Below are 14385 nucleotides of genomic sequence, written 5' to 3'. Positions count from 1 at the left end.
AATACATTGTATGAAAAGAAACTATTTTCAGAAAAAGAAATAAAAAAATGTGCTTATAGGCAGCAGACTTCTGTGGCAGTGAGAAGCGAAAGGGTCCTAGCAGATGGGAATTTCCTTTATATTTCAAATATAGGAGTTGGCTAGTTCTGAGTTTTCCTCCTACATGGCTGTTGCCAGAATTCGGGTATATAGCCTGTGTACCTCATTGCTCTTGCATTAAAAAAGAAACAAGAAAAAGAAATTAGTAAAGGAAATGGATTTATTTATCATTTGGGAAAATTGTGGAATGTGCCTGTGGCAGTTTTACTGCTTATAAAAATCAAGAGACTAAAATTTAAAAAATATATTGATTTGAAGAGGGAGTTGAAGGAGAAAAGGGAGGAGAGGGAGAAGGTAGAAATGATGTAAATACAGTACTCATGTTTGAAATTCTTTTAGAAAAATAAACATTTTAAATTTAGATTATCTTGAGATTTTTGTGTTTGTATGTGTTCATGTGTTTATGTCTTTATGTGTATGAATGTACACGTAGCATGTGTGTACACATATGTGTGGAGACCAGTGGTCAGTGTTGAGTGTTTTCCTCAATTGCTCTTCATTTTTTTCTGAGACAAGGTTTCTCACTAAACCTAGAGCTAATGGATTTGGCTAGGTTGGCTGCCAATTAGCTCCAGAGATTCTCCTGTCTCTTCCAACTCTCCTTCTCTCACAATTGGATAACATGCATGCACCACCATGCCCACCTTTTGTACATGAGTTTTAGGGACCTGAATTCATATTCTTATGTATAACTTGTTTTTAACTGAGCAATCTCCCAACACAACCTTACCTCTAACATTTTAGTGTAAGAAAATTTCAAATATACAGAAACTTTGAAAGTACTATACAGTGAACACCCTTATAGTCAATATTTATACTTTATTATTAATAGTCTCTTGTCCACAAGTCAGTTTCATTTTTGGAATATATTTCAAACAAAGAAGTGGTAATTATGTGCAGATATTAATATCCTTTACCTCCAAAGATTTAATACATGTGCCAATAACTAGAATTTCATGTTTATATAGTTATTTTTCTCCCTTCCTTTTTGTATTTGTGGTATAAGTATGTTCATATGGGTGTGTACATGTGTACATACAAGTAAATGTGCCCACATATGTATGTGTCTTCTTTCCAGCCTCTTTTTTTCCTTTTGAGGTAAAATTTATATTTAATGAAACATACAGTCATAAAAGTGTATTCAATGTGTTTTTGATAAATGCATATGCCTATATTACCCATATTATTATAAACTCTTTTACTTTCTTTTTGAATTTCAAAACATCTTTGAAGTGTGATAATCACAAAGAAGTATGTGCACATCTTTAAATGAAGATATTATTAATATCTGCCCCCAATATAACCAGTACTCAGAAATGTCCCATGTGTCCCTCTTCAATCATCAACCCTGACTTTACTCCCTTAATTTCATAGTGCTTTAAAATGACTCAAAAAATGGTCTTAGAAAATATTTTAGTGAAACACTTTCTCAGTAATTAGAATCCCCATCATTTCCATTCGTTGTGAGATATGAATTTAAGGAGATTGGAGAAGGAGCCAATTAGTTTGGTTTGCATATTAAGAATCACTCCTCCTTTCTAATAACCACAAGGCATTTTAAAGTTAATATTAAGTTGTTATGATGAGTTTTATCCTAAAGGATCCCTTCATGAAAGATACTAAGACATTATTTTCTCCAATTTGCTAACCCCTGCACTAAAGTCACTAGAGAAGCAAGCTTGTGTATAAAACCTAGCAGAGGCTATCATTGCTAAGAAAGTCTATTATTCAACTCCTTACTCCCCAAATAAAGAAAAACAGAAAACAGAGAATATGACTTTAATTAATAGTTTTAATTTTACCAAGTGAAAACCTATTGGGCAGTAACAGATACTGCATAAGAAAGCTGACTGCCTATTTGCATGCTGTTATGGGTAAAGGGGAAGGTCTCTGATTCCTTTGCCAGATTTCTTCTTCATTTGGGTTAACTACAGTCTTCACAGTGGTCAAATTGGGGATAAAGCTCTTAAATTCTCTCAAAAGATACATCAAATAATCACGGAACACGTGGATGATGAAAAGTTTCAATAAAAGGATGGGGGAAGGGTCAGTGGCAGAAGACCGCAGAGAAAGAAGGTTTGGGTGGCTCCTGCTCTGCCTTCTATATTTGTTTTACTTTTATAAGACATGTTTTATTTTCTGTTTTTAAATAACTTGCTAGAGTCTATTGTTGTGTTGACAAAGTTATAAAATGAGGCTCCAAACTACCTACAGTTAGTGAAGTAACTATTATAACAACGCTGACTAGCAGACATATAGTACGTAGACTAGAAACATGGAATGGCAAGACTAGGAGGAACGTAGAGGATCAGTGATGAGTACAGATTTAAAGGCACACACTGTTAGACTCCTAGCTCCCAAATTTTAAAGCACTATGCTTTGTCATAAGTTGTGGTTAGATATAGTTATTGGGTTGGACACACACAGCTCTTTATAGTGTTTTATTGAAGTTGTGTAACCTTGAAACCAGAATAAAGACACTAAACAGAACAGGATACCCCCAAACCCATAGAGGGTACAAAAAGGGGACTCAAATGATGGGAGGGAAATGTTGCAGGGAGGGTCATGGTAAGATAACGAAATTGGAGAAAGGCAGTTGGCTGGCAACTAGCTCACTTTCTCTACCCATCTTATTAGGACATTGGACATTGCGATTTCTTATAAATGTTCAAAATTCACTTCTTGCTTGGTTGCAAGGAATGTTAAGGATGATTTTGAGGCTAAGTCTATCTAAAGATTGTATAAACATAACCCTGTAGAAGAGACCTTCGAAACTTTGGATGATAAAAAAGAAAAAAGATGAAAGACACTTAAAATACTAAGTTTGGGGCTACACATTATGAACAGGGGGAGAGTATGGCTGAGCCCTGGTCCACAGTCATCTGCTTTCTCAGTATTGTAAGGAATTGAACTTTTCTACAATTCTTACAAAATTTACCTTTAAGCATTGCCACAAAATGTTACTAATTTGAGAATATTGAGACCATGGATTTCTAAAATTTCTACAAATGCAAAAATCCACATTGACTGCTTGGACAGTGAACGGAAAATAAAGGGAGAAATGTCAGGGGTGGAACAAGAGGAGCTCAGAGAGAGGTCCTGAATAAATCTCAGGATTCAGCTAGACCCTGGACTAACTTTATTCAGAATCAATTTAGCAGTTCAGTCACTGTTCCTTTACAAAGTGCTAGCTTATATTGTGAGATACTATCATCTCTGAGGATTAAATCAAGCCTGATTTCAACACGTATTTCCCATGACTTTGACAGAAGAGAGATGACCATGAATTATTTCACAATCATGAGAAGACACATCAAGATGGAGGAAAAGAAAGACTCCAGTTCTTTTAAGATCGAGGATCTCAGTTAAGGGCAAGAGATGTCCAGTTCCTGAAACTCTGTGAATAATATTCAAAGTATTCAGGGAAATATCCATTTCTGTTTTATTTTATTAAATAATTTTCATCATGTAAGACACTCACTGCCATTATGGTATAAGATTGGTGCTAATCATTGAAAGCAATATAAGGATAGTAATGACAGTCAGGAGCCCATACAGCAACCAGAATATGTGAGTAGGGCAACAGATGAGTGTTAGAGGCAGGACACAGTGGCAGGATGAGGTAGGTTAGGAGAAACAGTCTGATGCAGAGACAGGCACTGGAAGGTCATAGCTCACAGTTACTGTTATTTCATCATTTAAAGGAATTTCACTGTTTGAGTTTGTCTGCCTGACCTCATAGAAAATGGTAAGTATATTGAAAGGGAGTCTCTCCTAAATTTCTCGAATGATACTAATTTCATAGAGATGATAACAAATTCCATATGAGAAAAGGAATAAATAAAAATGGGAAATATCATTAACAAACAATGAACTTACAATTGATATCTAAGAGGCAAAGGTAGTCTGTTTGTTTATAGCTTACCAGTTTCCATTCTAACATGCATTCAAACATGTTATTTTTAAATTACATATTGCTAGATTGAACTGCTGACATTTGCAGTTAAAATTCCAAGTAACAAAGAGACTTCACTGTCTGGAGAAATTTAACAAAGAAAACATGATGAAAGAGGTGATCCAAAATTATCTCCATGGGAAAAGAGTGAAAAAAGACCAAGGGAGTGATGATTTTCCCTTGGACCATGGTGCAAACTGCACTGTGTTTCTGATCATAGCTCTAGCTTACATTTTGGTATGTGTAAATATAGTCCATAGATGCAGGCAACAGACTCGATTATTTGGATAACTTATACATAGACACTAATATAAGGGAGCTTACTGACAAATATCTAAAGTATAAGAAGAGGAAGAAGTGGGTGATTGTGACAAGGTGGCAATATTGGCGATTAATGTTTCTATTATGGGCAGGTATGAAGAGGTTTCCTTCTTGCTTTGCCTCTTGTCACAATATGTTCAGGTATTTTGAACATAACTAAGGTTCACTTCTTGTGCTGACAAGAATATTTGACTAAAACTCACCGAGCCCAGTGTGTTTTCTCTAAAAGAAAAATAGAAGAGAAACTTTCACTTATTGCATGGGAGGTAGAAGGACTAACGAACATGGGAAGACAGGGAAAAGAGCAAAGGAAGGTGAGAACAGTGTTGGCTGCTGGGCAGGAACTGGCTGCCTCTTGGTTCATCTGCTCCTCAGACATTGTTCAAAGCCTTTTTCATCACACTCATTGTACTTCACTTCAGGGCATTTCACTTTTTCACAAGCTCTGGCTGATTTTCAGTTCTTGAGATGACCACCTACAGACCCAGAAGTGGGAGGGAATATATGCTGAGTTGACCGAAAAGTCCATAAATAAAATAGTCCAACAGAAACAGCCACCCCACACCTGGAAGGTGAAATGGGAGAAGGGTTGTGTGAAGGTTATTGGGAGAGACAAGAGTGTCAGGAGATAATTGTTTAGTAAGTAAGGAGAGGAACTGGGCAATTATTGCTAGGTTTTCTGTTCCTCTTCTGACATGGCCTAAAGCCTGCTACTTTTTCATCGGTTTGCTAGATTTTATGGGTGGCATGCACAAATACAACCTGTCGGTACAGAAAATCGAGACTAGATGGGCAACTTCAGCAAAGAGGTCACCAAAATTACATTCATAATATAAGAAGGATTTTTTAAAGGCAAGGTTTGTCCTAAGGAGTAGAATAATCCAAGTGGAATCACTTTCTATAATGTGCTGCAGCTGACCGGATCTTGCTGTACTTTTCATTTTTATCAAATCAGCTGGCACTACTAATTTACTTGCTCACAAATCTCTCTCGAGTTTGATTTCCCCTGATCATCTAAAGGAGTGGGACTATTTTCCCAGTCCCACTAAAACCTCTATGAATAAAACAGTGTAAAAGAAGCAACAACAATAACCAGAAGCAAAACAGGGAACACCAATATATGCAGGTCATGGGCAGAATGGAAGAAGGTGACAGAGCGGCACCTAATGTTGGGCGGCACTCGGCAGACTCCTGCTTGCCTTCTAACATGATCGAAAGCATGCTGTCCCTTCTATTACATGTTGCTGCATTCTGTAGCTTCTATGAGTAAACACAATTCACCGGTTATCGAAAACTGAGATAGGTGTCTCGCAACAACTTCATCAAGGACAGTGATGTGACAACAATAACCACTCCACATCCCAAGATTAAGTGGTAAAGAATGAGGCTGTGTATGTTCAAAGGGGACTATTGGGTGACTACTTTTGTATGGAAGGAGATATTTGCAGGTTCTCGATCCTGCTATGCCTCCTATCATAACTTTCCAAGACATTTCACTTTTTCTTAAGTTGTAGATTTCATTTTGTGAGCTGGCCACTTGAAAACATTATGTGGGAATATTGAATTCCAGTCTCACTTAAACCTCTGAAAATGATGACACCATGGAAATGTCCATTGAGAACCTAAAGTACATAAAGGAAAATACAGGTGTTAAAGTTAGTGATAGAAGTTTAGGCTCATGTCTCCGAGGAAGAGCTTGTTGGCTGCTGGTTACTAGTTACTTAAAATATCACCATGTTTAAGGCATTTTCTTTATTACAATGTTTTACTGGATTTTTCTTTTGGAGTTGCCAACACACCAGTCTCAAGTTTGTATACAAATGTTGTCTTAGCTTAGATTACTATTGCTGGGAAGAGACACCATGACCAGGGAAACTCATATAAGCGAAAACATTTAATTGGGGGCTTGCTTACAGTTTCAGAGATTTAAGTCTGTTATCATCATTGTGGGGAATATGCTAGCAGGCAGATATGGTGCTGAAGAAGTAACTAAGAGTTACATCCTAATTTGTGGGCCAAGAGAAAGACACCAGGCTTGACACGGACTTTTGAAACACACTTCTTCCAAGGCCACACCTCTCAATCCTTTTCAAATACTTCTACTCTGTGATGACTAAGCATTCAAATATGAGCCTATGGGGGCCATTCTTACTCAAACCTCTGTAAAACATCTTACATGACAGAAATGGTTAAAAAAAAAACAGCTGAAATAGGTAAATAAATAAAAGGGTAAAGAGTAACGGGGCAAAGAAGGAAGCTAGAGGAAAGTACTGGTAGATGGTAGAATCTGCCTGATATTTAGCTCTCCATCTATCTCTATCATTTGATTTCTTTCACAAATTCTTAGATACAACTACAGGCATAAACAGATATACTCCATTGCATTTTACAGACTGAGGCCTGGTTCCTCCCAAAGCCTCAGCAAAACACTAATTCAACTGAGATGACAGACAAAAATTCAGTTTGTGAGCAATTATATGAACAAATGAGCTAGCAGGATGCAGTATGATACTGTTAGGATGCTATGGAGCTGCAGTGAGCCATGATCCCCAGTCAGTCACTCCATTAAGGGTAAACAAGCAGAACCTTCAGTGGGCTGTGGAGCCAAGCTATAGTGTTCAGTGAGTTATGTATGTTAAATGCATCTTCCCTCCCCCATCTCTGTTCCTCTCTCCCCACTCCCTCTCTCAAATTCTTTCTTTGTTGCCTGTGATAACTTTGAAATCATAATCAACCTGACTCAGTTTCTCTAGAATCCGGGGTTATAAAGTCCTTGCCACTGACATGGCTTGATTGAGATGCAGTTTTGATTTACTATATTTTCAATTTATGATGCATTCATCGGGAGGTAAAGTCTGCCAAGTCAAGGAACATCAGTACACCCAGAAGTGCCAATGCTGGGCTACATGGTAGTTTATTTTTTAGAGTTTTTTTTTTTAAGGAAATTCCTTATCACTTACCAAAATGGCTGTGCTAATTTATATTCCCACCAACCATGTATAAGAATTATCCTTTCTCTAGGTCTTTATGAACATTTTCAATTAGCAACATAATGACTAAGAAAGCTCTCTATCAATTTTGGCTGTATTGTCTACCAAAAATTGGACTCCTTTTTCTTCTTTTTTCTTTTCTTTTCCTCTTTCTCTAATGATTTCTTGGGCTGTTGCACATTTTGATGACCGCTTATGGACTTTTGTTCTCTTTATTTTCACATTCCCTTCTGTATAATAAGTACATTTGTATACTCACTCTACAATGTCATTGCTAAGTTACTCCAAGATCCCAAGGTCCCTGTTGTACTAAGTGGAATTTCTGTTAAGCCCATTTTATTATTTCGTGGGGATTTTACCAATTACAACTCATGATTAGATACTCAATTACTTTTGTGGGCTTACACTAAACATCAAAATCAGTGCTACTTGCCTAATTGCCACAGCGGTATCTTTTCCTTTGGTTGTCTCAGTGAACTTTGCACAGTGAAGCGACTGAGAGATAGATTGAAAGGAATCCAATGCTTATATACAGGGTGAGTTAAAATGCTTTTCTCCTTTTCAGATAACAAGACTTCAGCCCACAGCTCCAGAGAAGCTAGGAAATAAGGAGGACCCTAAGAGGGACTCATAGATAACCTTGGGAAGGGGAAATAGATGAGAGCTCCATGAGTAAACTGGGGAATGGGAGGGCAATAGAGGGCAAGGGATGGGGGATGGTCGAGCTGGGAGAAAGACAGAGTGGAAGAGCAATGAAAGAGATAGCTTGATAGAGGGAGACATTATGAGTTTAGGGAGAAATCTGGTGCTAGGAAAATTCCCAGGAATCCACAAGGACGATCCGGGTTTAGACTCCTAGCCATAGTGGAGAGGATGCCTGAACTGGCCTAACTTGGTAATCAGATTGGTGAATACCCTGTCATCATAGAGCCTTCATCCAGTAACTAACCTAGAGATAGACAAAGAATGAAGAGAAGACATAATGTGAGAAATCAGTACTGCTTGTACTGTAGTCAGAGAAAATTTTGTAGAAATTTGATATCAAAAAGTTGCTCTAAAGGCCTGTCTTCACTAACTGATGGAAGCAGATGCAGAGATCCACAGCCAAACACCAGGCCAAGCTCCGGGAGTCCAGTTGAAGAGAGAGAGAAGAGGGATTCTATGAGCAAGGGGGGTGGTCAAGATCAGGATGGGGTAATCTACAGAGACAACTAAACTAAGCTAATGGGAACTCATGAAATTTAGAGCAACAGCTGTGGAGCCTACATGGGACTGGACTAGGCCCTCTGCATCCAGGAGACAGTTGTATAGCTGGGTCTGTTTGAGGGGCCCCTGGAAGTGTGATCAGGATCTATCCCTGGTGCATGGGCTGGCATTTTGGAGCCCATTACCTATGGTGGGATGCCTTGTTCAACCTTGATGCAAAGGGGAGGGGCTTGGTTTTGCCTCAACTCAATGTACCAGGCTTTGCTGACTCCCAATGGGAGCCCTTACCCTTTTGGAGGAAAAGATGGGGGGTGGGCCAGGGTGGGAGGAAGGCCAGGAGGGAGCAGGAGGAGGCATGAGAAAGGAATCTGTGGTTGGTACGTAAAATGAATAAAAATTTTCTTAAATAAAAAAGGAAATTCTTTTCTCCTTTTCAGGTATTAAATATCTGTACATATGGCTGTTTGCCTCTGCGATGATGGAACTATTCCCTGGAAACATGAGCAATGAAGATACTCATTTCGATTTGTAAGTTATGCTAGATTTCATCAATTGTATCACCTTTCTATCATATTGCATCTTTCTGATCCAGAGCACTGTTGTTCATATCTGAATTCGGCTGTATAAGATGAGCCATGACTTTGTGCCTAAGAAGTTTATTCAAGGTCCTGTAAACAGTCCTTGGTTAATTCTCTAAGCCCATTATTCACAAATCTGGTGTTTGAACAATTGACATTCAACACAGACTGTCCCTAATTTGATGATTCAAACTTCAAAAGTTTCAGATGACTTTGGTATTATCTAATCTCTATTGATTTACATGTAAGCAAATAATTTTCCTTCAGGTAGTATGGATAACAGACCTGGAAATAAACTCATTCTAGGCTTACTTTTAGAGTATTTATTTTCAAGATATTATACAAAGATTTCTTGCACATGGAATTGTCCTTATGGTGCCTTTTGTACGTAGAGAAAAACAAGCACAAGGTAAGTCAGGTAACTTTTACTAAATTGATAATAGATCATGGGTGAGATATAGGAAAGTGGCCTGCTGGAGGGAAGAGAAAAGCAGTAGAATGTAGGCTTGGAAGGCTGCCAAGGACAACCAACAATCTATCTTATCATTTGCATGAAACTGACCCTGTCTTTAGTGCAATTTGAATTGTTCACTCGGGGGTAATGCTTCAACACAGAAATGCAAAGTAATTGTGGTGGCTTAAGTTACCAGATTCCTAATGAAAGAAATGGAAAGCAGATCAGTTCTCCCACAAGGGTGGGGGTGGGGTTAGTGCAAAGAGTGAAAGATTATACCATACCAATTAGCACTTGATTACAGGTTACTTGAATTGTTTACTAGCTCTTTTATTCTCTAATCCAATCACCAAATATACTCTGAAATTTTCTGAGTGGTTAGAATGGTGAGCCATATCATACATGGTCACTACCCCAATGGGACTTCAGTCCATTTGGAGCTATTTATAGGGATAAAAAAGTAATTGTGACTTTATAACTGCTACTGGTGAGGGAAATAGCCTCTAATATCTTTTATTTTATTTTTAACAGCTTTACCCAGGTATGATTTATTTATTGTAAAATTCATCCACTTTTCTCTGATAATTTTCAAGGCATAAATCAGATCATGTCCCTCCCCTGCTTGAAACACATCAATGACTTTCTATTGCTCTTTAACCGGCCTAGTAAAGCCTTGCTTTAGTCGAGATAAAATTGCATTTTGTCAATTCAGGGAAAGCATGGTGATCAGAATCTTGGCATGTGATGTTCTGTTTAGATGGATTTTTCCTGTTTTGTCAGGTAAATGGATCATTCTAAGCCTTTAGAGCATCTTTTTTTATTAAGAATTTTTTAAATTCATTTTACATACCAATCAAAGATCCCCCTCTTCCCTCTTCCCTCCCCTCCAGTCTCCCCCTCCCTCCTACAAGAAGCTAAGTCCTCCCATGGGGAGGTACATTCAGTAGAGGCAGGTCCAAGCCCCTCTCCCTGCGTCAAGGCTGCGCAAAGTGTCCCATCATAGGTAATGGGCTCCAAAAAGCCTGCTCATGCACCAGGGATGGATTTTGATCCTACTGCTGGGGGCCCCTTAAGCAGATCAAGCTACACAACCATCTCCTATATGCAGAGGGCCTAGTCCAGTCCCATGGAGGCTCCACAGTTGTTGATCTAAATTTCATGAGTTCCCACTAGTTTGGTTTGGTTGTCTATGTGGGTTTCCCCATCATGATCCTGATGCCCCTTGCTCGTAGAATCCCTCTTCTCTCTCTCTTCAACTGGACTCCTGGAGCTCAGCCTGGTGTTTGGCTGTGGATCTGTGCATCTGCTTCCATTAGTTAGTGGAGAAAGGCCTTTAGAGAATCTTTTTGATGTCACATTCTACAAAATTTTCTGTGACTACAGTATAAGCAGTACTGATTTCTCATGTTATGTTTTCTCTTCATTCTTTGTCTATCTCTAGGCCAGTTACCATAGCTAGGCATGACTGATCTCATTAATATGATTATAAGTTTCTCGAGGACATGGTGCTCTGTCTTCTTTGCAGTGGAGTGAATGCAATTTGGGGCACTAAAATTACACACACACACACACACACACACACACACACACACACACATTTAACCTTTGAGGCTGGTGAATTGCCTCGGGGGTAAAGGTGATTGCCATCCAGCCTGATGATCTGAATTCTATACCTGGAATCTACATGATAGTAGGAGAGAACCAACCCCTACAAGCTGTCCCCTGATCTCCATATGTGTGCTCTTCCCACCCCACCCCTATACATTAGAAATGAAATAAAAAAAAGAGACTGTGTATACTTTTAGGGTTATACTACACCAAATGTGTGTAGATTAATGCTGGTTCACTGACCTAATGTTACCAGTCAGATGATAGAAGGGAGGGAACAGGAATTACCACCAATCCAATCTTTGCAGCGGCTTGACTTGGCTAATGTCTACTGAACATGATACTAAAATGTTAGAATTATATTTGATGTGTCTACATTTGGCTATTTTATTTTTAATTAATTTATTTTTGTTGCACTTTTATTGGACTATGAATATTTGGGATAAATGGGTTCATCTTTGTAAGTAGTTAAGAAGCTCTCTTTTTAAAAAGAGATATGTACTGAAGCATTTATGTTTTGACATAAGAAAATGGATAAAACAGCAATAAAATAAGCAAAAGGAGAGGAAGAATAAGTACTGGTGGAGTACTGACTCTACTCAATACTTAACATATACAATGGATTGCTGTTTCCAATCTCTAGTTCTTCAGAAAAAGGTAGACTTTACTAAATAAACAGACTTTTGGTTCTGCTGGCACCCCAAAGGTGAGCTATAAAGAAAGCATGGATTCAGATCTAAAGAGGTGAATGTTCCACATATCAGAGGTGGGGGTGTGGGATTTGGGAAGAAGAAAAAGAAGGGGAAAAACGAGCTAACATTAAAACATCAGGAAGATATATCATGGACGATACTGTGGCCAGAACAAAAGGAAAACTGGCAGAGGAGCTAATAAACTAGTTTCTATTTTGAGTTACTAACATTTCCACATGAAAACTACAATAGTTTTCTTATAAATGACAGAGGAACCATAGCCCAAGTATAGACAGTTCCCACCTGATGATGGTCCAAGTTAATATTTTTATTTGTCTTCAAATCGTGCAAAACTGTTATGCATTGTTCCAAGCTATATTTTAAGTGTTGATATATTCTGTGGCTCGTGGTATGACACTGTGCGGTGATCCTTGGCAGAGGTAGTGAGCTACTCCTACTCAGTCATGTTGCTGCCAGAGTAAATGACGATGTTCTACGGTGTCCTGTGTTGCTCAGCTATGGAATTCAGTAGCTTAGGCTACTAAATACATTACCAAGTTATGATATTTTCAACCTATGATATAACCTCATAAAATCATGGAACACCTGTGTATAAATCTTCTAAGTAGCCCTATTTTAGAGACAGCATTGAGAAGCCTGGGAGAGAAGATATAATTCTACCAACTCATCTTCTTAAAACATTGGCTAGGTGGTGATTTTTTGTTGTAAATTTCAGGCAGGAAGGAGGGAAGGGATGGAGATTCAGAGAGACACAGGGAAGCATTTTGGAGGAAGAGGAATGAGTAAAGTAGTCCACTTTAAGCTGACTAATGCTTGTGGCTCGTAGCAGCATGATAGAGGTTTAGACTTCAGACAAATCCCCATTCCTCTGTCTCTTGGTATTCTGCTGTATTATATCTCTGTTTTAAGAAGAAACTGAATCCTGAGCCACCAGAGAGGCTGTATACCCAGGGGACGTTACTGTGTTTCCTGGCACTTGGGACCAGTGGCAGCTTTTCCCCCCAAGTCCACTTCCCTTGCCTACAAACCCCGGCTCCAACCCAATGACCTCTGTGTTTATATGCCATCTGCTGAGAAGATCACAACACGTGGCTTTGAGCATTTGAATTTTTATATGGAACATTACAATTGGGAGAACAAAGGAAAAGGAAAGCAGAGAACAGAACAGGAAGACCTGAAAGGGGAAAGGAGCAGAAGGGACTAGTTAGTATTGGCAAGCCAAGCAGCATGACTCAACCTCATTTGCTTTCTCTTGAAACAAAGCAGGTTCTTTTCTGTTTTAGGTTCACTCCAAGTTTTGGTAAGCATAGCAGTCATTTCTTCAAGCCTAGGTTACTCCTGGATGTACTTCTGCCTTCTACCTTATGAGTGGTAACTTTTGTCTTAGTAAAATTTAAAAAATGGTATCATCTAATATCTCTCTCCCCATATCTCCTAACATGCTATTATATGAGTGAGGGGGATGTAGAGAAAAGAGACAATGAGAGGGAAAGGGGAGGGAAGAGTGAGAGACCAAGAGAAGTAGCGGGATACGATGTGCTTTTTCAGATGCACTCCATTTTGGGACAGCTTAAAACTCAGATTCACAAAGCTTTCCTTGTTTTTGTTGTGTTTGTTAATTTGAGTCAGCATCTCATTCTAAGCATTCTATTCTACCCACTCCCTAAGTGCTCAGACTACATGCCCATCATGCCATGCTCGGCTTCCTGTTCTTCTTTAGAAAGCTCTTTTGTCTTTGATCACTTCATTCTCATAAATCTGTAGTGTGTGCTTCATATTTTTATATCTCTGCATATACATGGAGGTCAAAGGACAACCCTTAGAAGTCTGTTTTCTCGATCACATGGGTCCTAGGGATGGAACTTTGGTTATCAGATTTGGTGGCAAATACCTCTGCCTACTGAGGCATCCTGCTAGCCCATCTTTGCACAAACTCTTATGTGCCCTTTGTGAAGCTGACCTTCTGTCTTGCTGAGATGCACGGGTGATTTGAGTGGGAAGACCAAGTCACTTCACAGACAGATTGTCTGTAATACTTTGGGCAAGTTGAAGTGGAGTATCTTTTCTGGGTCCGTTTCCTGATTTTTCAAATGGTTTGAGAAGGTGGCAGGCAAGAAGTATCTTCTGATCAAAGAAGTTCGAAGAAAATAAGGAGCACAGCAGGGAGGAGTCAAAGAAACATTAACTCTGGATTCCCTCTCGCCCCATTCACAATACCCTGCTTGATTGCCTGTCCTTGACATTCTCTACCACTGACATCTGACATTACCTCACTTCTACTTGCAGGGTCAGTAGCTGTCCCCAACACCTGGGAACTGTCAGGTCTTCTAAAGCAGTGCTTAAAGGATGCAGCACTGAGTGTGTCCTGCTATGGCTCGTGTTTTCCCCTGGGCACCTCAAGTACTTGGATTATTTGGCCTGATTTCTGGGGTGTCCTGAACATCTGCTCTTGGATCATTTC

The 14385-nt window shown here is 39.0% G+C and overlaps 1 protein-coding gene across 1 annotated transcript in view; it reads right to left on the bottom strand.

Moving 5' to 3' along the window:
• The window catches only part of Gria3 (glutamate ionotropic receptor AMPA type subunit 3), a 234378-nt gene that overhangs the window by 84000 nt on the left and 135993 nt on the right, over positions 1–14385 (bottom strand). The window lies entirely within an intron of this gene.

Source organism: Peromyscus eremicus, chromosome X (assembly GCF_949786415.1).
Source record: "Peromyscus eremicus chromosome X, PerEre_H2_v1, whole genome shotgun sequence".
Taxonomy (NCBI): Eukaryota; Metazoa; Chordata; class Mammalia; order Rodentia; family Cricetidae; genus Peromyscus; species Peromyscus eremicus.
This window is presented reverse-complemented; position numbering and strand designations above follow the sequence as displayed.